A 27,569-nucleotide genomic window follows, 5' to 3' on the forward strand; every position below is an offset into this window, starting at 1 on the left:
ATTCCTTCTAAAAATTAAATTATAATGTAAAATTATAAAACATAAGAAAAAAGGCCCCCATGAGTAGGAGTTATAAAATGTAACAATGAGCAGGATTAAAACCTAACACCTTTAAATGATGGAAATATCTAATAGAATAGTATAAAATAAGAATATTAAAAGTGACTAAGCAATGAAAACAAATAATGAATAAGAAAAAAGTTGGGTCTTCAAAAAATAGAAGTTCTAAAAATAAAAACGTAGCACTTGAAATAAAGAATTATCAAATGGATTAAACAACTAACTAGACATAACTGAAGAGAGAATTAATCAACTTTAATGTGATGTTAAAAATATCAATCAGAATGCACTAAAGAGAAAAAGAAAATATGAGAGAAAAGTTGAGACATGTTGGAGAGAAAGAGAAAATACAGTGTTTTATAGGCATTCTAGAAGGAGAGAATAGAGAGAATTGGGAATAGGCAGTATCTGACTATCAGGAAACTAAGAATTTATACAAAAAGACAACCAAAAAAACCCCAGATAGATTTCAAAATTAATGAACACACTTCTAAACAACAAGAGTCAATGTGAAAACATAAAAAAGTAGAAAATATTTAAAACTGAAGGTTAATGCAAGGATGTGGAAAAAATACTGTTGTACTGCTGGTGGTGGTTAATGTAAATTGGAATAGCCACTGTAGAAAACAGTATGGAGGTTTCTCAAAAAAACTAAAAATAGAACTACCATATGACCCAGCAGGGCTTCCCTGGTAGCTCAGCTGTTAAAGAATCCACTTGCAATGCAGGAGACCCCAGTTCAAGTCCTGGGTCAGGAAGTTTCCCTGAAGAAGGGATAGGCTACCCACTCCAGTATTCTTGGGATTCCCTGGTGACTCAAACGGTAAAGAATCTGTCTGCAAGGTGGGAGACTTGGGTTTGATCCCAGGGTTGGGAAGATCCCCTGGAGGAGGGCATGGCAGCACTCCAGTATTCTTGCCTGGAGAATCCCCAAGGACAGAGGAGCCTGGTGGGCTACAGTCCATGCGGTCACAAAGGGTCGGACATGACTGATTAACTAAGCACAGCATAGCACAGCATGACCCAGCAATTCCACTCCTGGGTATGTATCTGAGAAAAAATGAAACCACTAATGAAAAACTCTACATGCACCCCCAGTGTTCATAGCATCATTGTTTAAATACTATTGCCAACCTAAGTGTCCAGCAACAGATGAATAGATAAGAAGAATGCATATGTATAACTAAACAAGGGTTCTTGGTGGGGGAAATGCTATCTGATTCAGAAAACTCTGGGAAGTTTCAGTATACTTGTAACTAATAATATTGTAGAAAATATCTTTAAATAAATGCAGAAACTTCATTTTGTGAAGATCCCAAACTAAAGGCAATGTGGTATCCTGAAATAGAAAAAGGATATTAGTGGAGAAATTAATGTAATCCTAGGAAAATCTGCTGTTTAGTTAATAACATTATATTGATGTTAGTTTATAGAATAGTTGCAAAGATAGTGCAGAAGATTCTCATATACTCTTTATCCAGCTTCTCCTAATATTAACATCTTACATAACCATGGTACCTTGCAAAATCAAGATTCTGTAAATTTGAAAGTGTTCCAAAATAAAAATCTCATTAACAAATATCCCAGGTGGTCAGATGATTCATTTGTAAATTAAATTTTTAGAAAGATTACCAGGAAACTCTTTAAAAGTGCAGTTTCTTTGGTTTTACCCCCAACATCATAAATAAGAAGTTTTGAGTTGGAAATGGTATCTGAACTTTAGAAAAATTTCTCCTGATGGTTGTCATGCACACTAAAATGTGAGATGCTGGTTTAGAGCTTTCTCTAAGGAGTTGCCTTTCTTTGGAAAATGTAATGGAACTTGTTAGGCTCTGGTCCATAAATGCCAGTCTATAGACTGATAGAGAGCTATTATAAAATTTTCACCAGTCTGTAGCAAAACGAGGGAAAAAAGGCTAATGATCTACTTTTGAAATGGCAGCATGAATAGCCCTGTGGACTGCTCCTCATTGAAATAATCATAACGAGTGAAAATTATTTTAAAAAACCTGACCATTTAAGTCTCTGGAAATTGTCCTAAGGGCATAACCATTTGAGTCTCTGGAAATTTAAAGAAAATCTACTAAATTGAGGTTAAAAGAGCTAGAGTTTACGCGTTTAAGCCATGACCCACTCTCTCTCTCTCTATCCCCAGCAGCAGCTCATCATAACAGAACCTACACTCCAGGTGGTTGTAGTAAAAAATGTGAAACTTCCTCTCTCCCAAACTTCTAGTCTAGGGTTACAGTATCTTCTGAGGAGGGGCAGGCCACCAGCATTTCTAATCCTTATCCTCAGTTCTATGTTGTAGAACTCTGTTCCAGGCAAGAAGACTTAAAAGTCTGGGGCTCCCATTTGCAGCTTATAGGGTAAAAGCTTGATCCTAGGCAGGGTAGACCAAGGATAAAGGACTCCAGGCACCCTTATCCCAACTTGCTCACAGGACAGAGGTTCCACACTGGAAGAAGTAAGTCTAGAAGACCAGAGGCCGCTCTCCCTAGATTGCACCTGCTTTACAAGCAGGGGCTACTCTGAGAGAAGCAGGCCACTAATCCTTTCCCCAGATTTACAGTAGTGGTGCAGAGAATTTTCCCAGGAGGACAGCAGGTTATAAGACAGAGAACCCCATAGTTCTCCCCAAAGGAACTGACCCTATTTGGATTAGAATGTGAAAACATTCAAGTCTTAGACTGGTGTTGAGAAAAATGAAGATTTTGGGGAGTGAAAGATTAAGAGACTGCTAGATCCTTGGTAACAAAAAGATAAATTATTGGCCAACTAGAAGTTTACCAGATAGAACCAGAGAAAGAGATAGCTAACAACAGTCCTTCTGCAGTTCCAGCAAGCCCCCAAACTACCAGAAGGGCCCCTACTTGAATTGGATTAAGCTGTGGAGCCATTTATCCCTCAGGGAATTGCTGAAAACAACAGAGAAATCAGCCAGCAATTAACGGAAGCTGATAGCCTTCTATTTTACTAACAGAGGTACACAGCTTAACTGAGATCTAGGAAATTGGCAGTCAGTGAGAGCCATGCTAAAATCACTATCATCACGGGGTGATTGTGGGCATGCCCAAGCCTGTGCCCTGTGAAGGATGACATCAGTGGTTGCAAACTGTAGGAGAAATAGACTTCACTGAAATAGGCCAGTCAAATCACTAAACAATTAAGCAAGAAAATGACAACCCATGCTGTAGGAATCAGTATCCAGAGCTGCTGAAGTATATTATCTAAAATGTCCAGTTTTCAACAAAAAAAAATTATAAGGCATGCAAAAAAAAAAAAAAAAACACAGCAAAGTGTGATTCATACATGGGATAAAAAAGGAGGCTAGACAAATTGCATGAGAGGACCAAGATGTCAGAATTCTCAGACAAAAATTTCAAAACAACTATTATAAGTGTTTAAAGAATTGAAGGATAGAAAAAAACACTAATTTGAAAAGATACATGTGCCTCAATGTTAATATTTAATAGCAATACTATTTGCAGTTGCCAAGATATGGAAGCAACCTGAGTGTCCATCAATGAATGAATGGATAAAGATGTAGTGTACACACACATATACACATATATACAGTAGAATACTACTCAACCCTGAAAATGAAATTTTGCCATTTACAGCAACATGGATGGTCTTTGAGTGTGTTATGCTAAGTGAAATAGGTCAGACAAAGACAAATACTGTATAATATCCCTCATATGTAGAATCTAAGAAATACAACAAACTAATGAATATAACAAAAAAGAAGCAGACACAGATAAAGAAAACAAACTAATGGTTGCCAGTGGTGGGGGCAGGGCAAGATAGGAGTGAGAGATTAAGAGGTATGAACTATTAGGTGTATAACAAACTGCTCAGTTGCTCAGTCATGTCCAACTCGCTGTGACCCCATGGACTGTAGCCTGCCAGACTCTTTGTCCATGGAATTTTCCAGGCAAGAGTACTAAAGTGGGTTGCCATTTCCTACTCCAAGGGATCTTTCCAATGCAAAGACAACCTGTATCTCTTGTGTCTCCTGCATTAGCAGGTGGATTTTTTACCACTGCATCACCTGGGGAGTGCTACATAATAAACTAGTAGGATATATTTTACTCTAAGGGGGATATATCAATATTTTATAATAACTATAAATGGAGTATAACCTTTAAAACTTCTGAATCACTATATTGTACACCTATAAATTATATAATATCATACAGGAACTGTACTTTAATAAAAAAGAATTAAAGAATATCATAACTTAAAAAGTAAAGGAAGATACGATGACAGTAGTCCATCATGTAGGGAATGTCAGTAAAAAATAGAAATTATTTTTAAAAGAACCAAATAAAAATTCTGGAGTTGAAAGTTGAAATAACCTAAATGAAAATTTTACTAGAGGACTTCAGCAGAAGATGTGACCTGTCAAAAGAAAGAATTAGTAAAGATACAATGATAAAAATTATATAATCTAGGTAACAGAAAAATAATGAAGAGAAACAGAATCTCAAAGAAATGTGAGACACCATCAAATACAGCAACATAGGCATAATTAGAATACCAGAAAGTAGAAGAGAGAATAAACCAGAAGAAGCATTTGAAAACCACAATAGTTTTTTTCTTGAAAAATTGCATTTTCATCTGAGAGTCTGACTTTCCTATTTTATATTGTTAAAATTTTCCTTTGTAAAAAAAAGAAGGAAACATTATAGTAAGTGGCAATTATTTTGTAGTGGCTCTGAGTTTGCAAAATAAAATGCTGGCACTCCCATATTGATCTGAAATTATTTCTAATGTAAAAATTTTATTGTTCCATAAAATTTTAAATAATGGGACTGCTCTTTTATGAACAGTCTGTTCAGTGGCCCTTGGAACCTGACAGTTTTAAGAAAAATAATAACCATTAAAGTTTTAACATGAAAAGGGTGTTATAGGTCTTCAAATGCCTAGCATTATACCACATGGTAAATTTAATGAATATGTGTCATAATGAAAGACAGTTGTGACTTTCTCTTGAAATGGGTGTGTGTGTGTGTATGTGTGTTTAGCCATGGCTTCTTTCTGCTGTTCTTGAAGACTATATATCTTATATGTAAGAGTTTACATGTTTCCTGATAATCTTATTCCCATGAGATTTTCCATTGAGGTATTTATATGGGTTCTGAGCTTTTAGTTGAGTTTCAGCAATCCTCTTCTGCAAGTGTTTAGGAATAATTGGAATTATTTAATATCCTTTCCTCCAGTTTTCAGTAATGTTTTCTGTTAGTGGTATGGCTGCTGCTGCATTTGCACATGTTCACTGTTTTCATTAAATTTTCACATTTCTTCTTTTCAGTCTCTGAACACCTTTAAAAAAGTTTATTTGTTCCTCCTCACTGTCTACAGAGGTGCTCTTTAAAATTTCTTGAAGCTGGAAAGTAGATTAGCTTCATAGAGGTTTCACTTTACCTCTTCTCTTCCATGGGCTGAGTTTAAGGCTTCTTCATGTGTTGTGAATAGTCTGTACCATGCTGACTCCTGTGGAAATGCTTGGTAATAATCATGCTTCCTGGACCTTTGTGAAATAACCTGTTTTACACAATTTGGTGTACAAGTAGTTGAGAAACATCTGTAGCCTTTCCATGTCTGTAGAAGGATGCAGTGTGTGGTAGCGGTTCAGAGCACTGACTCTGAGACACTGTCTCATCTCTGTTGTTTCAAAAGCACACCTTTGATGTGGCTTCCCAAGTTGGGGTTGACCAACACTTGAGGCTGTAGATGAGAACTGCAGTATTTTGGACCATCATGTGCAACTATGGCAAAACATCAGTGCTAGGAAAATTATTGCTGATCCTCCTGGTAACCCAGGAAGAATTGATCAGAGACTTAAAAGATTTAAAGTTGTAAAGAAGTAGGATTATTCCTTGATTCAAAAGGTTTAGTACTCAAAAGGCAAGACCTGCCTACACTTCTGTCAGTAACTAAATCATTGTCTTAGGAGAACAGAACTATAATAGTAGCCAGAGTGTGTTTAATATCTGCTATTTTGAAGTATTTCTCACAGTATTTCATTGTGTCTTAATGTTACTAAACTTTACATTTTTGCTTAAAACTGCTTTAATTGAAGCCATATCCTACTGAGCCACTTTGTGCACAAAGCATTAAAATGTGAAAGTGGTTTTTTTTTTTTTGGTAGATAACAAAGATAGTACAGTTTGTTACAGATCTTGTTTGTGAAAAAGCAACCTTGAACAGGGTTAACAAGAGAGTGATTAGAGGGAATGTGTTAAATAATCGATTGACTAAGGGAGTTCACTTACCCCATACTGCGACAGCTCACAGTGAGGCATCTCCAACCTTTGCTGTTAGTGGAACTCATTTTTGGCACATGATCTCTTAAACTGTATGCCAGTGTTTCCATTACAAATATCTCATCTCCAAGGATGAACTGAGACCTTGATTTTGTACTGGGCCTCATAGTGAGTTTCAGAGCTGGCAATGTAGTAGGGACAGAGCTGGCAATGTAGTAGGGGCTCAAAACAGAAAGATTCGGGGTCATCATTCTGAGAGATCATGGCTGGTCTCATAGGAGAGAATCGTTTAATAGGATTATTATAGTATCATTTGAATTATTTATTATGATCCCTTTGGGGTGTGTATTTTTCCATACAATTTTTGGTTACTTTATCTCTTTGATATGTTACCATGTATTGTTTCAGGCATGGATGTTGTTGGCGATACTGGAAAGTAATGATAGCCCAAATTAAGTGGGTCAGATCTTTGAGAAACCTAGGGAGTATGTCTGGATCCAGGACCCCAGAAATATCTTTGGGACCATTTCTCTATCACACAGCTTGGTTTTTCTTTGTTCTAGCCTCATTCAAGCAGACTTTACACATACAACCTTGCCACCTACTTACATACTTCCCACAAGATTTAGATCCTATTGCTTCAGCAAACTCAGTGGAATGCGAGCTTCTCTGTTCTGATGGATTAATAAAAGTCTCGGGGTTGAATCTCACTGGACTCATGTAGGTCACACAACCATCACAGAACCAGTCACTGTGACCAGAGGAAAGTCATATACCAAGAAATAGGGAGTGTGGTTTCCCCAACTTAAATCATGGTGTCACTATTGGAAAATGAGAGAATAACATTCCACCTGAACATACCTTCTCTTTCCTGTATAACAAACTCTGCCCTTTAGCATCCTACAGGTCATCCCTGCATGCTTCATGAGAACAGGGAGGAATAATGAGAGACCAGTAAAAAAAACAACCTGAAACCCTGTTTATGACAGAACCCAGGGTTTCATCTCCTTCCAGAGGCTGTGGCAAAGCCTACCTACTTCTGATAGGTGATGTTACCATTTTTGCTTTCCAAGCCTCAGTTCATTTCCGGCTGTCAAGTGAGATTTTGCAAAACTCCTCAAGGAAGGCTTTGTAAACATAATAGAGGCTGATGGGTATGCTAACATACCCATTTAGTCTAACATTTTCTTCTTTCCCATTGACCCAAAGTTCTTTTCTTTAGTTAAAAGTGGTTAGAGTCAAAGGTCAAGACTTTAGTGATACTGAAAGAAGTTCCTGACTGCTTTTGTTCTTACATCAACTGGAATTGAAATCAGTAGTCCACACTATTACTTTTTCCAAAAAAAAAAAAAAAGAATAAGTTGTATCTGTGGTCTGAGTGCCTCTTCTAATGCCTCTTCTAGATCTAGAAAGATCTAGAATGATTCACCTACTCAGTATATGATTAATTTTCAAGGAATGAGAAAAACAGAAATAGAACAAATCTCCCCATTGCAAAGACATTATGTGGTCCCATTTTTAACCAGATAGCAATATTGTCAGTAATAGAGTTTGTTTTGTCTACAGAACCTCTCTTCTGGTATGTTTATTGAATGATATCTAAAAAAAAAACAAAGAAAAACTTCATGTTTCAAAATAGTTCAACACTTATTTGAAAATAGGTTAAGCCCTCAAATTTTAAGTATTTCTAGATTCACATTTTAGTTTTTTACCATAAAGTAATTCTGGATTTTGGTTTGTTTTAGGCCTTTCATAATTTGTCATTACTTAAAAACAAATCCACGATAAGCACAAAATCTAAATTGTAGCCAACACAGCCTCCCATGTTGCTTATTGTCCTGACTGTTCTGATGTGTTCTTTTGTTTGAAAATCTTAGGTGTTGTGGTTAGCACTATCCAAACAATTAGTGTAATAGAGTGAAAATGTCCCTTCAGCAGAAATAGCTCCTCTTGGGAGGAGGATATGCTGCTTTTAGGTTGAAGAAGAGTTGTGTAAGACTGTTTCTGTCCAAAATGATTGGGCTGAATTCCAGATTTCCCTAATGAAACTTTGCTTAATAACTGCTATGTTTGCAGCTGTGGAAGTATTCAATATCAAGTGTTGATTGATGTCACTTGATCAGCTACTTTAAAACTATCCTTCTTAAAGCTAAACCCAGTGATTGTTCAAAGAAGTTGATTGTAGAGGAATTTACTTTTGATGACAGTGAGTGGGCTATAATCTGGGATGTGAGCACTTTTGAGTTGTTAGGACATTTGTTGAAGGAGATCTTCATGACAGCATGGGTTTTTCCATTGGCCTTTGGTAAAGAATTACCTTTCAGAATTTAGAAGATCATTACATTTAGAAGCTTAAGAGTAATGATACTTGGGTCTTCTTAACTTCTCTGAAATATTCAGAAAATTTCAAAATCTAAATGTTTTTCTTTTCAGCTTTTATGGTGCAATACTTTTATCCACCTTTAAAAAACTTTGCAGTCAAGCAAATTTGAAGGCCTAATCTCAGGAGAAAACATCATGACTGACAAAAATGGTACTTTATAAGAAAAATAATTCTGTTAACCTTGTGAGAGGAATGATTTGATTTTCTGGTTTTCATTTCTGAATCTAACTGATGCATCATAAACTTTAAAAAAATAACACTAGATCAATATTGGTATTAAAGGAGGACTGAAGTTCTGAAATGAATATTTCCAAGATGCCAGAGTGCATATTATTTATAAGTGGTTAATGGCATATACTTCTACTATTATAATCCTCTAGTGTCTTGAACTGGTTCCAAATAGGAAAAGGAGTATGTCAAGGCTGTATATTGTCACCCTGCTTGTTTAACTTATATGCAGAATACATCATGAGAAACCCTGGGCTGTAAGAAACACAATCTGGAATCAAGATTGCCGGGAGAAATATCAATAACCTCATATATGCAGATGACACCACCCTTATGGCAGAGAGTGAAGAGGAACTAAAAAGCCTCTTGATGAAAGTGAAAGAGGAGAGTGAAAAAGTTGGCTTAAAGCTTAACATTCAGAAAACTAAGATCATGGCATCTGGTCCCAATCACTTCATGGGAAATAGATGGGGAGACAGTGGAAACAGTGTCAGACTTTATTTTTTTGGGCTCCAAAATCACTGCAGATGGTGATTGCAGCCATGAAATTAAAAGACGCTTACTCCTTGGAAGGAAAGTTATGACCAACCTAGATAGCATATTAAAAAGCAGAGACATTACTTTGCCAAAAGGTCCATCTGGTCAAGGCTATGGTTTTTCCAGTGGTCATGTATGGATGTGAGAGTTGGACCTGTGAAGAAAGCTGAGCGCCGAAAAAATTGATGCTTTTGAACTGTGGTGTTGGAGAAGACTCTTGAGAGTCCCTTGGACTGCAAGGAGATCCACCAGTCCATCCTAAAGGAGATCAAGTCCTGGGTGTTCATTGGAAGGATTGATGCTGAAGCTGAAACTCCATACTTTGGCACCTCATGTGAAGAGTTGACTCGTTGGAAAAGACCCTGATGCTGGGAGGGATTGGGGGCAGGAGGAGAAGGGGATGACAGAGGATGAGATGGCTGGATGGCATCACCGACTTGATGGGCATGAGTTTGAGTAAACTCTGGGAGTTTGTGATGGACAGGGAGGCCTGGTGTGCTGCAATTCATGGGATCGCAAAGAGTCGGACACGACTGAGCAACTGAACTGAACTGAGTGTCTTGAAATTCTCAACTTAGGATTGTTTCCTTCTTATTTTAAGGAGAAAAAATAAAATATTGATAAAAATCAAACGTAGCAGTAAACTTTCATGAAAATTCTTTTAAATCGGTACCTAATGATTATTAGTTCATAGCTTTTCCCTTATAACTGCATCCAAGCTACTCTAGAATGTAATGGCATAAAAATAACCAATTTACTATTTCTCCTGACTCTCATACCTGGACAGGCTCAGCAGGCAGTTATTTCCCTGGTGGTCACTCGTGTGGCTGTCTTTAGCTGGCAGGCCAGCAGTGGGCTGGGGCCAGGCTCAGGTGGGATGGTGGCATGACTAGACTTTGATCTCTCTTTGTAGTTGGACCTTTCCCTTTTTGCATGGTCTTTCCACATTATCTCTTTAGTAGCAGAACTTACACAGAATTTCAGAGTACCCAAGAGTGCAGGAGTAAGCATTTCTGGGTCTTCTTAACCATTAGTCCCAGAGCTGGCATTCTTTTGATTAGAGAAAGCCACAGGGCTACCCCAAGTTCAAGGGGTGAGGATGACATGAGGGTGTAATATTGGGAAGCACAGTTTATTTGGGGTCACCAGAGAAACAGTGTCCTCCTGCATTAGCATTTGTTGATTTATTCAAATGATGTGCAGTATATTTTTTATGAAGCATAGGATGCCATGAGGGTATGTAAATGTTAGGAAAGGGAAGGATAATTTTCCCTGAGAAAGAGATGTTTGAATTAAGAATTAAAGAATAAGAGAAGTGGTGGAGTGATGGACAAGGGAAGAGATGCATTTCAGGAGGTGACCCTGAAGTGGGAGAAAGCATGCTTCAAGGGGAGTAGGGTATGTGAGAAAATGAAAGTAGGCAAAGTGACTACAATACAAAATGTAGGACAAGAGCTATGTGAAATGGGACTGAAAAGGAAAATGCAGCCAGAGCACATATGGCCTTGTCAACCTTGACAAGAATTTGTCTGAACAATAGACTACCACTGAAGGGTTTGAGGGATTAGATGGGAATGATGGCAAATAAGCAGGATGACAATTTGTGAAAATGTAGCCTCTGCATGGAGAATTAACTTGACAATGAGTGAATGTAGAAAGACAGATTCAGAGGTTATCACAGGAGTCTAGGTGAGATGTGATGATGGAGAAATGTGGAGATTGAGAATATAAGATATTTAGGAAGCAAGCAGTAGACTGTACCTGGTTTGCTATGGTAAGGTGGTGAGGGGTGGAAAGGGAGAAGAAAAAGTGAAGAATGGGTTTCTTTGCAGAACTCCATGAGCAGTGGTACCCTTTGTCTATATCTATGTCTACGTCTTCTATGTATGTATGTGTGTATATGTATCTGTTTGTCTCTTCAGGAAATGAAGTGCTACTGTGGAAAGCGGGAGAGACAGTCAAGAACTGGAATTTGTATGTATTTAATTTGAGATGATTTTAAGAAATTCAAGAAGAGACCTTGAATTGGATCCAAGAGTTTGGATCTCAGAGAAGTCCAGTTTGGACATTAAATTTGTGATTGATTGTTGGTGATTGAACCTGAGCACAAAAGAGATCACTTAGAGAGAGACAGTAGACTCAAAAGAGATGGTGACATCAGACTGGGCCTTGAGTAAATGAACGTTTCAAAGCTTGTGTTGAAGAACTTGAACAGGAAGACTGAGAATGTGGGGAAATCTAGAGGAGTGTGATATCACATTGAATAGCGATGTTAAATGCTGCAGAAGAGTCAAATAAGAGGACGAATGACAAATGTCAGTAAATGTAATGGGTAGAATGTAGTTAGTAGAATGAAGAGTGAGAAAACAGTGAGGAAAGGGAGACAGATAATGATTATGACTCTTATAGGAGATTTAGCTATAAATGGGAGAGAAATAAAAGATGATTTTACAGTGATGTGCAATTTTGGAAGGATAAGAGATAGTGGGTAGAATAGAGGGTAGGGGAGAACAGCTGGAAGGGTTAGTTTTAGGAGACATACAGTTTCTCTCTAATAATCCACTTAACTACTTAAGCACTCACTTCAAAGGAGCTACCCTTTCAAAGACTATATTTTTAAATTATTTTTTCATGTTTTTATTTCCTAAAGAGCAGGAATAAAGGTAACAAATGACACTTATAAGTATTAAGAACTGTGAAGGAACTTGGTTTTACCAACTTGTTATCTAAGATGTTAGCCATTTGCAGGAATGCTGTAACAAGGCAAAGACAACAAGGCAAACATAAATGATCTGAGCTTTATGTTTGTGTCAGTTACTCTCTTCCCAAGTTCTGTGGAGGCAAATGAAGCAGCCAAGTTGGCTGCTGCACACACAGTATGTTTGCATCACAGCTAAGGAACTCTGAGCTTAGGGAACCTGAATCTTTTGTAATAGGCTACAGCAAACATGACTAGCATTTGCCCTGGAGGGATACATTACCTTTATTATACTGGTACCTGCTTGTGTGCTAAGTCACTTCCGTTGTGTCTAACTCTTTGCAACGCAATGGACTGTAGCCTGCCAGACTCCTTTGTCCATGGGTTTCTCCAGGCAAGAATACTGGCATACTGGGTAATAAATACACTTTCACTCTGATCTATAGGAAAATACTATCCTATCTTCTTTTTTTTTTAGCAATATTTTAAAAAATTTTATTGGAATGTAGTTGATTTAAATGTTGTGTTAATTTCTGCTGTTTAGAAAAGTGATTTAACTATACATATAAATATATTCTTTTTCGTTATGGTTTATCACAGGATTATTAAATATAGTTCCCAGTGCTACACAGCAGTACCTTGTTGTTTTTCCATCCTATATATACTAGTATATATCCATCCTATATATACAAATATATATAAATATTCTAGATATACTATATATACTAGGCAAAGGAGAAAAGGAAAGATATATCCATTTGAATGCAGATGGGTATACCTATTCAAACATACCCAAAGAATAGCAAGGAGAGATAAGAAAGCCTTCGTCAGTGATCAATGCAAAGAAATAGAGGAAAACAATAGAATGGGAAAGTCTAGAGATCTCTTCAAGAAAATTAGAGATACCAAGGGCAAAGATGGGCACAATAAAGGACAGAAATGGTATGGACCTAACAGAAGCAGAAGATATTAAGAAGAGGTGGCAAAAATACACAGAACTATATACAAAAAAGATCTTCATGACCCAGATCATCACAATGGTGTGATCACCAACCTAGAGCCAGACATCCTGAAATGCGGTCAAGTGGGTCTTAGGAAGCATCACTATGAACAAAGTTAGTGGAGGTGATGGAATTCCAGTTGAGCTATTTCAAATCCTAAAAGGTGATGCTGTGAAAGTGCTGCACTCAATATACCAGCATTTTTGGAAAACTCAGCAGTGGCCACAGGACTGGAAAAGGTCAGTTTTCATTCCAATCCCAAAGGAAAGCAATGCCAAAGAATGCTCAAACTACCACACAATTGCACTCATCTCACATGCTAGTAAAGTAAATGCTCAAAATTCTCCAAGCCAGGCTTCAGCAATACATGAACCATGAACTTCCACATGTTCAAGCTGGATTTAGAAAAGGCAGAGGAACCAGAGATCAGATTGCCAACATCTGTTGCATAATACAAAAAGCAAGAGCATTCCAGAAAAAAACATCTACTTCTGCTTTATTGACAATGCCAAAGCCTTTGACTGTGTGGACCACAACAAACTGTGGAAAATTCTGAAAGAGATGGGAATACCAGACCACCTGACCTGCCTCTTGAGGAATCTGTATGCAGGTCAGGAAGCAACAGTTGGAACTAAACATGGAACAACAGATTGGTTCCAAATAGGGAAAGGAGTACATCAAGGCTGTATATTGTCACCCTGCTTATTTAACTTATATGCAGAGTACATCATGAGGAACGCTGGGCTGGATGAAGCACAAGCTGGAATCAAGATTGCCAGGAGAAATATCAATAACCACAGATATGCAGATGACACCATCCTTATGGCAGAAAGTGAAGAAGAACTGAAGAGCCTCTTGATGAAAGTGAAAGAGGAGAGTGAAAAAACTGGCTTAAAACTCAGCATTCAAAAATGAAAATCATGGTATCTGGTCCCATCACTTCATAGCAAACTGATGGGGAAACAGTGAAAAACAGTGACAGACTTTATTTTTGGGGGGGCTCCAAAAATCACTGCAGATGGTGACTGCAGCCATGAAATTAAAAGACACTTGCTCCTTGGAAGAAAATTTATGACCAACCTAGACAGCATATTAAAAAGCAGAGACATTACTTTGCCAACAAAGGCCCATCCAGTCAAAGCCATGGTTTTTCCAGTGGTCATGTATGGATGTGAGAGTTGGACTATAAAGAAAGCTGAGCCCCAAAGAACTGATGGTTTTGAACTGTGGTGTTGGAGAAGACTCTTGGGAGTCCCTTGGACTGCAAGGAGATTCAACCAGTCCATCCTAAAGGAAATCAGTCCTGGATATTCATTGGAAGGACTGATGCTGAAGCTGAAGCTCCAATACTTTGACCACTTGAGGCAAAGAACTGACTCCTTGGAAGAGACCCTGATGCTGGGAAAGATTGAAGGCAGGAGGAGAAGTGGTCGACAGAGGAGGAAATGGTTGGATGGCATCACTGACTCAATGGACATGAGTTTGAGTAAACTCCGAGAGTTGGCAATGAACAGGGAGGCCTGGCATGCTGCAGTCCCTGGGGTCGCAGAGTCAGACATAACCAAGAGACTGAACTGAACTGAACTGAACTGATATACTAGTTTGCATCTGCTAATCTCAAACTCCCAGTCTTTCCCTCTTCCATCCTTGGTAATTACAGGTTTGTTGTCCATGTTTGTGAGTCTTTTTCTGTTTCATAGATAAGTTAATTTGTGCAATATTTTAGGTTCCACATATAAGTGATATCATGTGGTATTTGTATTTCTCTTTCTGACTGACTTTACTAAGTATGATAATCTCTAGTTGCTCTATGTTGCTGCAGAGGGCATTATTTTATTATTTTTATGACTGAGTAATAGTCAATTGTATATACAGATCACATCTTCTTTATTTATCTGTCAGTGGACATTTAGGTTGTTACCATGTCTTGGTTATTGCTGCTATGCACATAGGGGTCCATGTATCTTTCGAATTATAGTTTTATCCAGGTATAAATCCAGGAGCAGGATTGTTGGATCATATGGCAACTGTATTTTTAATTTTCTTTGAGGAACTTCTATACTGTTTTCCTTAACAATTGTACCACCTTTTACTCCCATCAAGAGTATAAGAAGGTTCCCTTTTGTCCATGCCCTCTCCGACATACATTTGTAGACTTTTTAATGATGGTCATTCTGATCTGTGTGGGGTGGTACCTCAGTTTAGTTTTGATTTTGATTTCTCTAGTAATTAGCAATGATGATAATTTTTTCATGTACTGATCAGACATTTGTGTCTCTTCTTTGGAGAAATGTCTACTTAGGTCTTCTGCCCATTTTTTGATTGGGTTGTTTATTTTTTGTTTTTGAATTGTAGGATCTCTTTGTTGGAAATTAATCGCTTGTCAGTTACATCATTGCAAATATTGTCTCCCAGTCCAGATGGTCAGTATCAAAACCAGATTGATTATGTTCTTTGCAGTCAAAGGTGGAGAAGCTCTATACAGTCAGTAAAAACAAGACCTGGAACTGACTGTGGCTCATATCATGAGCTCCTTATTGCAGAATTCAGGCTTAAATTGAAGAACGTAGGGAAAGCCACTAGGCAACTCAGGTATGACCTAAATCAAACCCCTTCTGATTATACAGTGGAGGTGATGAATAATTTCAAGGGATTAGATCTGGTAGATAGAGTGCTTGAAAAACTATGAATGGAGGTTCATAACACTGTACACCAGGCAGTGACCAAAACAATTCCAAAGAAAAAGAAGTGGAAGAAGGCAAAGTGGTTGTCTGAGGAGGCTTTACAAATAGCTAAAGAAAGAAGAGAAATGAAAAGCAAGGGAGAAAGGGAAAGATATACCCAAATGAATGCAGAGTTCCAGAGAAAGGAGAGAAGGGAGAGATAAGAAGGCCTTCTTAAATGGACAATGCAAAGAAATAGAGGAAAACAATAGAATGGGAAAGACTACAGATCTCTTCAAGAAAACTGGGAGATCAAGGGAACATTTCATGCAAAGATGGGCACAATAAAGAACAGAAATGGAAAGGATCTAGAAGCAGAAGAGATTAAGCAGACCCCCATGGACTGTAGCCCACCAGGTTCGTCCACCCATGGAATTTTCTAGGCTAGAGTACTAAAGTGGGTTGCCATTTCTTTCTCCAGGGGATCTTTCCGACCCAGGGATCAAACACGGGTCTCCTGCATTGCACATAGAGGCTTTACCATCTGAGCCACCAGGGAATTGTTAAGAGATTAGGAAGAGGTGGTAAGAATACAGAGAACTATACCAAAAAGTTCTTAATGATCTGGGTAACCACAATAGTGTGGCCACTCACAGAGAGCCAGACATTCTGGAATATGAAGTCAAGTGGGCCTTAGGATTCATTACTATGAACGAAGTTAGTGGAGCTGATGGGATTCTAGCTGAGCTACTTAAAATTCTAAAAGATAATTCTGTTAAAGTGCTGCACTCAATATGTCAGCAGATTTGGAAAACTTAGCAGTGGCTACAGGAGTGGAAGAGATCAATTTTCATTTCAATCCCAAAGAAGGACAATGCCAAAGAATGTTCAAACTACCACCCAATTGTACTCATTTCACATGCGAGCAAAGTAATGCTCACAATGCTTCAAGCCAGCCTTCAGCAGTATATAAACAGAGAACTTCCAGATGTACAAGTTGTGTTCAGAAAAGGCAAAGGTCAAATTGCCAGCATTTAATGAAAAAATGGAGAAAATAAGGGAATTCCAGAAAAATATCTAATTCTGCTTCACTGACTATGTTAAAGCCTTTGACTGTGTACATCACAACAAACTGTGGAAAACTCTTTGAGATGGGAGTACCAGACCACCATACCTCTCTCCTGAGAAACCTGTATGCAGGTCGAGAAGCGACAGTTAGAATTGGATATGGGACAGCTGACTGGTTCCATATTGGGAAATGAGTATGACAGGTCTGTATATTGTCACCCTGCTTATTTCTATGCAGAGTACATTGTGAGAAATGCTGGGCTGGATGAATCACAAGCTGGCATCAAGAATGCCAGGAGAAATATTAATAACCTCAGATATGCAGATAATACCACTCTAATGGAAGAAAGTGAAGAGGAACAAAAAAGCCTCTTGATGAGGGTGAAAAAGAAGAGTGAAAAAGCTGGCTTGAAACTCAACATTCAGAAAACTAAAATCATGGCATCAGGTCCCATCATTTCATGGCAAATAAAAGGGGAAAAAGTGGAAGCAGTGAGAGATTTTATTTTCTTGGACTCCAAAATCACTGTGGATGTTGACTGCAGTCATGAAGTTAAAAGACTCTTGCTCCTTGGAAAGAAAGCTATGACAAACCTAAATAGCATATCAAAAAGCAAAGACATCACTTTGCTGACAGAGTCCGTATAGTCAAAGCTGTGGTTTTTCCAGTAGTCAGGTTCAGATGTGAAAGTTGAACCATAAAGAAGGCTAAGTGCCGAAAAATTGATGCTTTTGAATTATGGTGTTGGAGAAGACTCTTGAGAGTCCCTTGGACTGCAAGGAGATCAAACCAGTCCAAAGAAGTCAACCCTGAATATTCATTGGAAGGACTGATGCTGAAGCTGAAACTCCAATACTTTGGCCACTTATAAGAAGAGCTGACTCACTGGAAAGACCCTGATGCTGGGAATGATTGAAGGCAAAAGTAGAAGTTGGTGGCAGAGGATGAAATGGTTAGATAGCATCACTGACTCAATAGTTATGGATTTGAGCAAACTCTAGAAGATAGTGGAGGACAGAGCCTGGCATGCTTTAGTCCATGGGGTCGCAAAGAGGTGGATACAACTTAGTGCCAGAACAACAACAACAATTAGTTTCCTTTGCTTTGCGAAGGTTTATAAGTTAGATTAGGTCCACTTGTTACTTTACTTTTGTTTCTGTTGCTTTGAGAGACTGACCTAAGAAAACCTTGGCACAATTTATGTCAGAGAATGGCTTGCCTATGTTCTAGGAGTTTTATAGTGTTATGTCTTATATTTAAGTCTTTAAGCTATTTTGAGTTTATTTTTGTTTATGGTGTGAGGGTGTGTTCTAACTTAATTGATTTACATGTGACTGTCCAACTTTTCCAACATCACTAGCTGAAGAGACCTTTTCCCCATTGTATATTCTTGCTTCCTTTGTCAAAAGTGAATTGATTGTTCATAGGTGTGTGGGTTTATTTCTGGGTTCTCTATTCTGTTCCACTGGTCCATGTGTCTGTTTTTGTGCCAATACCATGCTGTTTTGATTATTGTAGCTTTGTAGTATTGTTTGAAGTCCAGAAGGATTATGCCTCCTGCTTTGTTCTTTTTCATAAGGATTGTTTTGGCAATTCTGGGTCTTTTATGGTTCCATATAAATTCTAGGATTATTTGTTCTAGTTCTGTGAAAAATGTCTTTGGTAATTTGATAGTATTCTTTTCTACTAAAGTGAAAGTTACTCTGGCCACCTGATGTAAAGAGCTGATTCATTGAAAAAGACCCAAATTCTGGTAAAGATTGAGGGCAGGAAGAGAAAAGGGTGACAGGGGATGAGACAGTTGTATAGCATCACTGACTCAATGGACATGCGTTTGAGCAAATTCCAGAAGGTAGTGAAGGACCAGGAAGCCTGGTGTGCTATAATCCATGGAGTCGCAGAGTCAGACAAAAGTTAGTGACTGAACCACTCTCTACTAAGGCTGTTTGCTATATAAGCATTCTTAAAAAGATAGTTCTAAGCCTAAGTTTTCAGAGTATTTGCTAAGATGTGCAGAAAGTTGGGAGACTTATAGTGAACTGTTTCCTAACCACATTATTAATAGTTAGCATTTATGGGCACTTCCTATGTTCCAGGCTGTAGATTATATTTATTTTCTACTCCAACATTCACAACAGACCTTTAAAAAACTACTAATTGGCTTGGTCTGTAATAAAAACATATCATAGACTGGTATCTCAAAAAACAGAAACTTATTTCTACAGTTCTAGAGATATTAAGCTTAATTTCAAGATATTAATAGAATTGCTTCTTATTGAGACCTCTCCTCTTGACTTGTAGATGGCTACCTTTCACTGTGTCCTCACATGGCCTTTCTTCTGTGTGCCTGCCTTTCTGGTTTCTTTCTCTCTCTCTTTTTTTTTTTTTTAATAAGGATTCTAGTCCTGTTAGATTAGAACCTCATTCTTAGGACCTCATTTAAAGTTAATTACCTGTTTAAAGGTTCTGTCTTCAAATACAGCCACAATAGGAGTAAGGCTTCAACATAAAAGTTTTAGGGGGATGCAATTCAGTCCATAACAGGTATTATTAAATGCTAGTAATTACTTATTGCAACTATTTTGCAGGTGAGAAAACAGAGGCTTAGAGAAGTTAAGAAATTTTAACAAGGTCACACAAATCAAAGTGATAGAATGGGATATGAACTGAGCTCCTGACATCTCACCATCCTACATAGGTAGAATGGAAATGATGTATTTTTCAGTATTTCAGGGGGGAAATTGATTTCTTAGCCTTTGGATCAGAACCACTGGTCTTGTGAAAGAACATTATAGCATGAGCCACAGTTTATTAGCCAGATTGACTGCCTGGCTTCCTCCCTATTTCTCCCTTTCCTTCCTTTCTACCACACAAATCATTTATTCAGATGTTAAATATATACTTATTTAATTCCACTATGGCTTCCCAGGTGGCGCTAGTGGTAAAAAACCTGCCTGCCAATGCAGAAGACAGAAGACACATGGGTTCGATCCCTGGGTCGGGAAGATTCCCCTGGAGGAGGGCATGACAACCCACTCCAGTATTCTTGCCCGGAGAATCCCATGGACAGGGGAGCCTGGCAGGTTATAGTCCATAGGGTCGCACAGAGTTAGACCCAACTGAAGTGACTTAGCATGCACACATGGCCAGTTACTGGTCTAGGTGCTAGGGATCCATCGATTAACAAAATAAACTCACTGACTTCATGAACAGTACACCCTTGTTATTGTGTGAAAGATTTTTCACTATCCCACTTCACATACTCCCAGTTCTTTAATATTTCTATTTTCTGTACAACTGAAAGAGAAAGGGAACTATTTACCAAATGTCAACCATAGGTTAGGCATATCCACTTATCTCACTTAATAACTGATGGATGACCTGTTAGCACAGACTAGTGACTGTCCCATTTAAAGTATGGTTATGGAAACATATTTTCCCTGTGGTTGATCAAAGGAACTTTGACTGCAAGCTCAAGTGTTTAGATGTAATGATGTGTCTATGAATCATGCACACATGTATATGTAGATCAATTTATATCAATATATTTGTATGTTTTTCCCTCCTTGTGTCAAATAGATAGGTGGTTAGTCCCAAGAATGATTAGAAGGTATTGTAATACAGATTGCCATTTTAATTACAGTCTTGGTTGGTGAGGTTGGAATTAATCAGCTTAAGACAATGTAAAAGTCCAAGTATACAGGAAGAATGTCTTTGGTTTGAGAGCATCAGATAGCATTGGTGATAAAGAGACTTTGGGGGGAAATGACAACAGAACCAAAAATCAGTACCACTCCTAAAGTTATGTTCAGGTTTGGGGAAGCCCATTCAGCCTTATTTTTCTGATTTCAGCCTGCTAGAATTTCTTCTAGTTATTGGTATCAGTAGAGGTTTTGCCTGCATATGATTTTCTTTGCAGTATAAAAAAAGAATTATTTAACATATATTTGAAAGAAGAGAAGGTTTTTCTCGATTGAAAAAATTAAATGGCTGCATTTCAAGGTGAGTAAGTGAGTGAATGAGTGAAGTCGCTCAGTCGTGTCCGACTCTTTGCGACACCATGAACTGTAGCCTACAAGGCTCCTCTGTCCGTGGAATTTTCCAGGCAAGAGTACTGGAGTGTGTTGCCATTTCCTTCTCCAGAGGATCTTCCCAACCCAGGGGTCGAACCCAGGTCTCCCGCGTTGCAGTCAGACGCTTTCCCATCTGAGCCACCAGAGAAGCCCTTGCATTTCAAGGTATCTTTCTATATTTATATCTTTTCTATCAGGAGCCAAGGCACAGTGCATTCAGGCTAACATTTTTTGTGTGAAGTTTGATTCTAACTGGGCCTTTCCTTTGAGTTTTCTGGGTCACCATATTTTATTTATTTGAGCAGCTATGATTTGGGATGCATGATTCACTGTTACTTTATTATTACAGCTCTCCTCTCTTGAAGCCTAATATTTTGTTTATAGTCTACAACCAGGGGTTAGCAAGTTAACCTTCATTTTCACCATATGTGACAGGGATAAAAAGAAAGATTTCTTAGCATAGTCACTTCATAGAACTCTTTTCATGTCAATAAAAAGCATAGTAACATTAGTTAGTCCATAGGCTGTTATTTTTTCTTTTTAAGAAATAGTCACTTTCTTCGAGTTATTAAAAAAAAAAGATTTGAGGTTTGTATTCAAACAGGTAAAATTTATGTTTAGGCTATTTTATCTTTATATATTTTATTATTATCATTTTTGGCTGCTCTGTGCATGGCATGTGGCATTTGGAATCTTAGTTCCCCAACCAGGAATTGAACCCGTGTTCCCTGCAGTGGAAGCATGGCATCTTAACCACTGGACTGTCAGGGAAATCCTTATTATGTTTTAAATTTACTATTGTTAAACTTTTTAAAGGCAATTTTCAATTTTCACATCCTTATAAATGATTCATTTAAATTCCTCATTGGTATCTTATACAGTTTTTATTGTATTTAAATAAAGTATTACGTTTAAAGCAATTTTAGGTACCAATTAAATAAAAGGTAGCCTTTAATTACTGCTATTATGAAGTAAAGCCCCAGAGAGTGCCCTTGTTAGATGTCAGTGAAGTGAGCAGTTGGGTTCTCAGCTTTTCAGGCCTAGTGATTCACTTTTACCATGGCTCCTAGATTTAATCAGCCCAAGTCTCTGAGAGAAGGAATTGAGCAAACTCATGAGTGACTAATGGAGCAATCAGAAGCCCCATTTATAAAAGTGACAGAAAAATTATTTTGAAGCCATTACTGAGGTGATTTTTTTTTTTCCCATGAAATCCCTTTTACCTATAATTCTATTTGTCTCTTCCATCTAGACCTTGGTTTCTATGACTCAGAGAAGGGAGGCTTCAGTAGACCACAGAGGAGGAAAAAAACTTACTAATAGTCTTTGAAGTTTGAATTCTCAAGCATATCATAAATACTAGGCAAGCAAAAAAATTCATTCGATCAAGTCTTTTGTGGACTGGTTGTTGGATAAATATAAAGATTTTCTTACTTTGGGTAGAAAAAAGAGCTAAGGAAGATGGAAATGTATTAAACATGGATGTTATTCCCTGAAAAGAAGTTCTCTGCTCTGAAGCCTACTGGAAAGCTGACCTCTGAGGAGGTGGTGATACAAGTCCAAGATTGATTTGGGACTCCAAGAGCAGTTAGGACCTGTGACTTGTTTTGCAGATGGATTTCCTCATGTGCTGGGATGGCATAACACCAGTTGACTAGGGATAATAGTATGGCATGACCTAATGTGGTATGTCAAGGAGTTTGAGTTAACCACCTTGAGTTTCTTACGACTCTCAGAGTGACTTGGAAAAATCTTGTCATTTTCCTCCTAACCCAAATTAAAAGTGGCCACAATTTTTTTTTTTTGGCTACTTTCCATTAAGAAGAAGAGATTAATTCCCTTCTCCTTGAATGTGGGCTAATCTTGTGGCATGGTTGACCAATGGAATGCATCAGAAGTGAGCTTCTGTGAGTTTTAAGGTCAGATAACAAGTTTTTCAACTTTCACTGGGATCTCTTAGAATGTTCTCTCAGGGGAAAGCCAGTTGCATGCAGTCTGATCATCTTGCTGGAAAGCCTATCTAGAGAAGTCTTGAGATTTCTTGGATAGTGAAAGGGGCCCCATGGACTGTAGCCTACAATGCTCCTCTATCCATGGGATTTTCCAGGCAAGAGTTCTGGAGTGGGTTGCCATTTCCTTCTCCAGAGGATCTTCCCAACCCAGGGATTGAACCTGGGTCTCCTGCATTGTAGGCAGATGCTTTACCATCTGAGCCACCAGGGAAGTCCGAAAGGGGCCCAGCTAAGTCCAATCTGCCCTCTCTTTCCACCAAGACAACAGGTATGTGTCTAGCCATCACTCACATAGCACAAAATATTAATAATCCTAGGGGAGGCAGCCCACCCAGCCCTTGAAGATCTGATCCACATGTCATAAACATGATAAAATGATTATTGTTGTGAGCCACCAAGTTTTGGGTTGTTTGCTCCATCACAGTAGATAACCAGTACTTACTTTTTCACATGCCCTCAGAATTACACAAAGCAAGTGGATGAACTGTATAACTTTAGCCTGAAGAAACCTCTTGGATTTACAGCCTGACCTGTGTGAAGATGATTATGCAATCCCTATCTACAAAAGATTTTGTGGGGAAGGATTTTTATTCCTAAGTGTTAACAGGGAAAAAAACCCATTCATTTTGCTCAGTCACAGCCAACATTAGCAGGGACAAAATCTGGCCAAGAAGCAAACATTAATGCTGCCATGATTGTGTTTCTGGAGTTGTACAATATGGTGGCCCTGTCACCCACTCATTCATTCTCCAAGACTTAGATACCACACACATCAATGGAAGGAGGGAATGTGGTGAACCTCCATTTCACTGGGAAAATCCTCATATGACACAGAAACCATGATTTGACTGAAAAATATCTTGAAGTGACTAAGTTGGTTATTTGTCACTCAGAAAAATGGGGTTGGAAGCTGTGGTACATATACACCATGGAATATTACTCAGCCGTTAAAAAGAATTCATTTGAATCAGTTCTAATGAGATGGATGAAACTGGAGCCCATTATACAGAGTGAAGTAAGCCAGAAAGATAAAGAACATTACAGCATACTAACACATATATATGGAATTTAGAAAGATGGTAACGACAACCCTATATGCAAAACAGAAAAAGAGACACAGAAGTACAGAACAGACTTTTGAACTCTGTGGGAGAAGGTGAGGGTGGGATGTTTCGAAAGAACAGCATGTATATTATCTATGGAGAAACAGATCACCAGCCCAGGTGGGATGCATGAGACAAGTGCTCGGGCCTGGTGCACTGGGAAGACCCAGAGGAATCGGGTGGAGAGGGAGGTGGGAGGGGGGATCAGGATGGGGAATACGTGTAACTCTATGGCTGATTCATATCAATGTATGAGAAAACCCACTGAAAAAAAAAATAAATAAATAAAGGGGAAAAAAAAAGAAAAAAAAATCAATTCAGTCATCATAGAAAAATGAAACTAGTTTTTTTTTTTAGCACAATTGCTGCTTGTGAAATCAATATGTTACAGTAATTAAATATATGAAACACTATGGCTAAGCCAATTAGAATATATTCGTTATCTGATTAGCTTATCTCTTCCTTCCTGGGTCCATTTATTCTTTTACAGTGGGAACTGTTCCTTTTGTTGTGATCAGAACACCTGGGTCTGCTCCAGTGTAGAGTCTTGCTGAGAAATGAAATTAGTCTTTAGGCTATTTGGTAATTATGGGTCTAAACAAAAGTAAAAGGAGTTCTGTTATTTAGGCCATGGTGACCGACCTGATGACCCACGTCTGCCCCGCAATAGAGGGACCTCTTTAGTGATCAGAATGCCTGTTCTGTGCCCTGCCCCCCAGTCAGCATTGTTCTCTTCTATATATATGAAGTAAATTAAATTCCGACTTCCTGTTTGTCTTGCTTCTCCTCCTAATGAGACCATTCCACCAGTAATGGCAAGTTTAATCTATAGATATGTTTATACTGTTAATTAAGTTATGCCCAAGGCCTGCCTGCTTTTGCCTTTGGAACCTAATACCGCTAACAGGCTCTTTCCTCAGATAGCAGATTTAATTTATCATGTGTTGATTTTACTAATTTAACTCATATCTCCCTGTTGCTTTGATGTTTTGTCCAAGAGGCTCACTCAATTTCCATCTAATCCTGTAAGACTTTGAGTGCAATGAGAAGTGCATTGAGCAAGAAAAATCCCAATAAATAAAAAATGAGAATTATGATGCATTTTTATCTTAGGAAATTAAAGGAAGGGAAACTTTTAAGATCTCATTATAAATTTCTATACCTAGTAATTCAACTATAGATTGTCTTGTACAATTTATAAGTCCTGTGATTGAAAGAACTTGGAGTTTCAACCCCAATTGTAGTTTTTACAGGAAAAACATGCTCATTTGTTCACGAATCTATTAATCCAACATTGATTAACCCTGATTAGAATCATGCTTCAGTCTGTGAAAGAAGTATGAATAATACATAAAATGATTTTCCTCTTTTTCTTTTAATTTATATCTGTGTGAGATGATGGATGTTCAGTATACTATGAAAACCATTTCATGATGTATGTAAGTAAAATTGTGAACTTCTTAAGTAGTATTGCGTGTCAGTTATATCTCAATGAAACTGGAAGAAAAAATATGTAAAATATAAGGCACACAATAAAGCACATGAAATGCTCAACATAGTTGGATAGAGTGAAGTCTAAATTAAAACCCCAATGAAACGCTACTGCATACCTACTAGAATGACTAAAGCAAAAGACTGATGATACCAAGAATTGGCAAAGATATTGAACAACTGTGACTCTGCAAGTGTAAAACAGCACAACCGCCTTGGAGAATTCTCAGTATCACTTAAAAGTTGAACATAAATTTATTCTGTGATCCAGAAATTGCACTTCTAGATTGTATTCATTATCTACATCATAAATTACCACAACTTAATGGCTTAAACAAGCTTCCCTGGTGGCTCAGTGGTAAAGAACCCACCTGCCAATGCGAGAGACTTGGGTTCCATCCCTGGGCAGGAAGATCCCCTGAAGGAGGAAATGGCAAACCACTCCAGTACTCTTGCCTGGAGAATCCCATGGACAGAGGAGCCTGGTGGGCTACAGTCCAGGGGGTCACAAAGAGTCGGACAGGACTTAGTGACCAAGCATTCATGCAGCATGCAATGGCTTGTAAGTAAGTAAGTGTAAGTGTTAGTCGCTCAGTCGTGCCTGACTCTTTGCAACCCCATGGACTGCAGCCCACCAGGCTCCTCTGTCCATGAGATTTTCCAGGCAAGGATACTGGAGTGGGTTGCCATTTCCTTACATAGTTTCTGAGGGTTAGGAATTCAGAGTAGGCTTAACTGAGTGGTTTGCTTTGGGGTCTCTTTTTGGTTTCAATTAATGTGGCAGCCAGGACCACAGTCACCTGAATGCTGGGTGGGGCTGGAGGCTCTGCTCTAAGGTGGCGTACTCACAAGACTGACAAGATGAAAATGGTGACTGGCAGGTGGCTTCAACTCCTTGCCATTCGGATTCTACCGTATTGCTACTTGAGTAACTTCCTGGCAGCTGGTGTCTCACCAGAGTGAATGATCTGAGAGAGCAAGGTGGCAGCTTTTATGTCCTAGCCTTTGTAGCCATACTTTATACCTTTTTGCAGTATCTTATTGACTGCATATATCAGCCCTATTCAGTGTGTGGTATATATGTGTGTATGTGGCGGGGAGGTGTGCAACTACATAAGAGGCTAGGTGTGAGGAAGCAAGGATCACTGGGTACCATCCTGGAGGCTCTCTACCACATTAGGTGTTTATTCCAGAGAAACAAAAATAGACATTCACAAAAAACATTATGCAAGAATGTTCATAGGAGTTTATTTACACTCCTCAAACTGGAAACAGCCCAGATGTTCATCAGCAAGAGTCTCGATAAACAAACTGGTATATTCACACAGTAGATACAACTCAACAATAAAGGGAACTAACTACTAATAAATGCAAAAATATTTTGCTAAGTAAAAGAGGAAATGTCCATAATGTATGATCCCCTTTATATGCAATTCTAGAGAATAGGCAAAACTCGCCTTAGGTGATATAAATCAGATCAGTGGTTGCTTCTCACAGGAGCAGGAGGTAGAATGACAGGGGATAGCTATAAAAAAGCTTTCCAGGTAATGAAGCCCTTCTGCCAAATTTGTGAGAAGCAATTCAGCAAGCACACTTATGTTGTGAAGATTTCACTGTTGATAAATTATACCTCAATAAAAAATATAAGGCATAATCCAAGGATCACAGGAGAAATATGAACAAATGATAAGTTTAAATTGATGAGAGAAATTAATACAGAGTGGGGAAATGTTAATGGGGAAAGTATTAATCTTTAATAAGTCAAAACAGTAATTGTAGATAATTTTAATAAAAGATTAAATTTATTATTTTGTGTTAATAAATCCCATCATTTGGAGTAATTGACTTATTTCTTTTTGGTCTATTTTCCAGTCTTTCATACACTTAAAATATCAATAGTAACATTTCATATATGAAATTTTGTAAACCGATTACATGTGTGTATCGTTGGCTGGTGACAGTATAAAGTAGCTCCCAAG

General features: G+C 38.2%; 1 protein-coding gene and 1 non-coding gene across 2 annotated transcripts in view; one reads left to right on the top strand and one right to left on the bottom strand.

The window, feature by feature from the left end:
• PDE4D (phosphodiesterase 4D) overlaps nucleotides 1-27,569 on the top strand; it is a 1,564,543-nt gene that overhangs the window by 258,696 nt on the left and 1,278,278 nt on the right. The gene's annotated exons all lie outside the window — the stretch shown is intronic.
• Nucleotides 23,136-23,207, bottom strand: TRNAC-ACA. The gene has a single exon. It is a non-coding gene; the product is annotated as a tRNA-Cys (tRNA).

Source organism: Cervus canadensis, chromosome 16 (genome assembly GCF_019320065.1).
Source record: "Cervus canadensis isolate Bull #8, Minnesota chromosome 16, ASM1932006v1, whole genome shotgun sequence".
Taxonomy (NCBI): domain Eukaryota; kingdom Metazoa; phylum Chordata; class Mammalia; order Artiodactyla; family Cervidae; genus Cervus; species Cervus canadensis.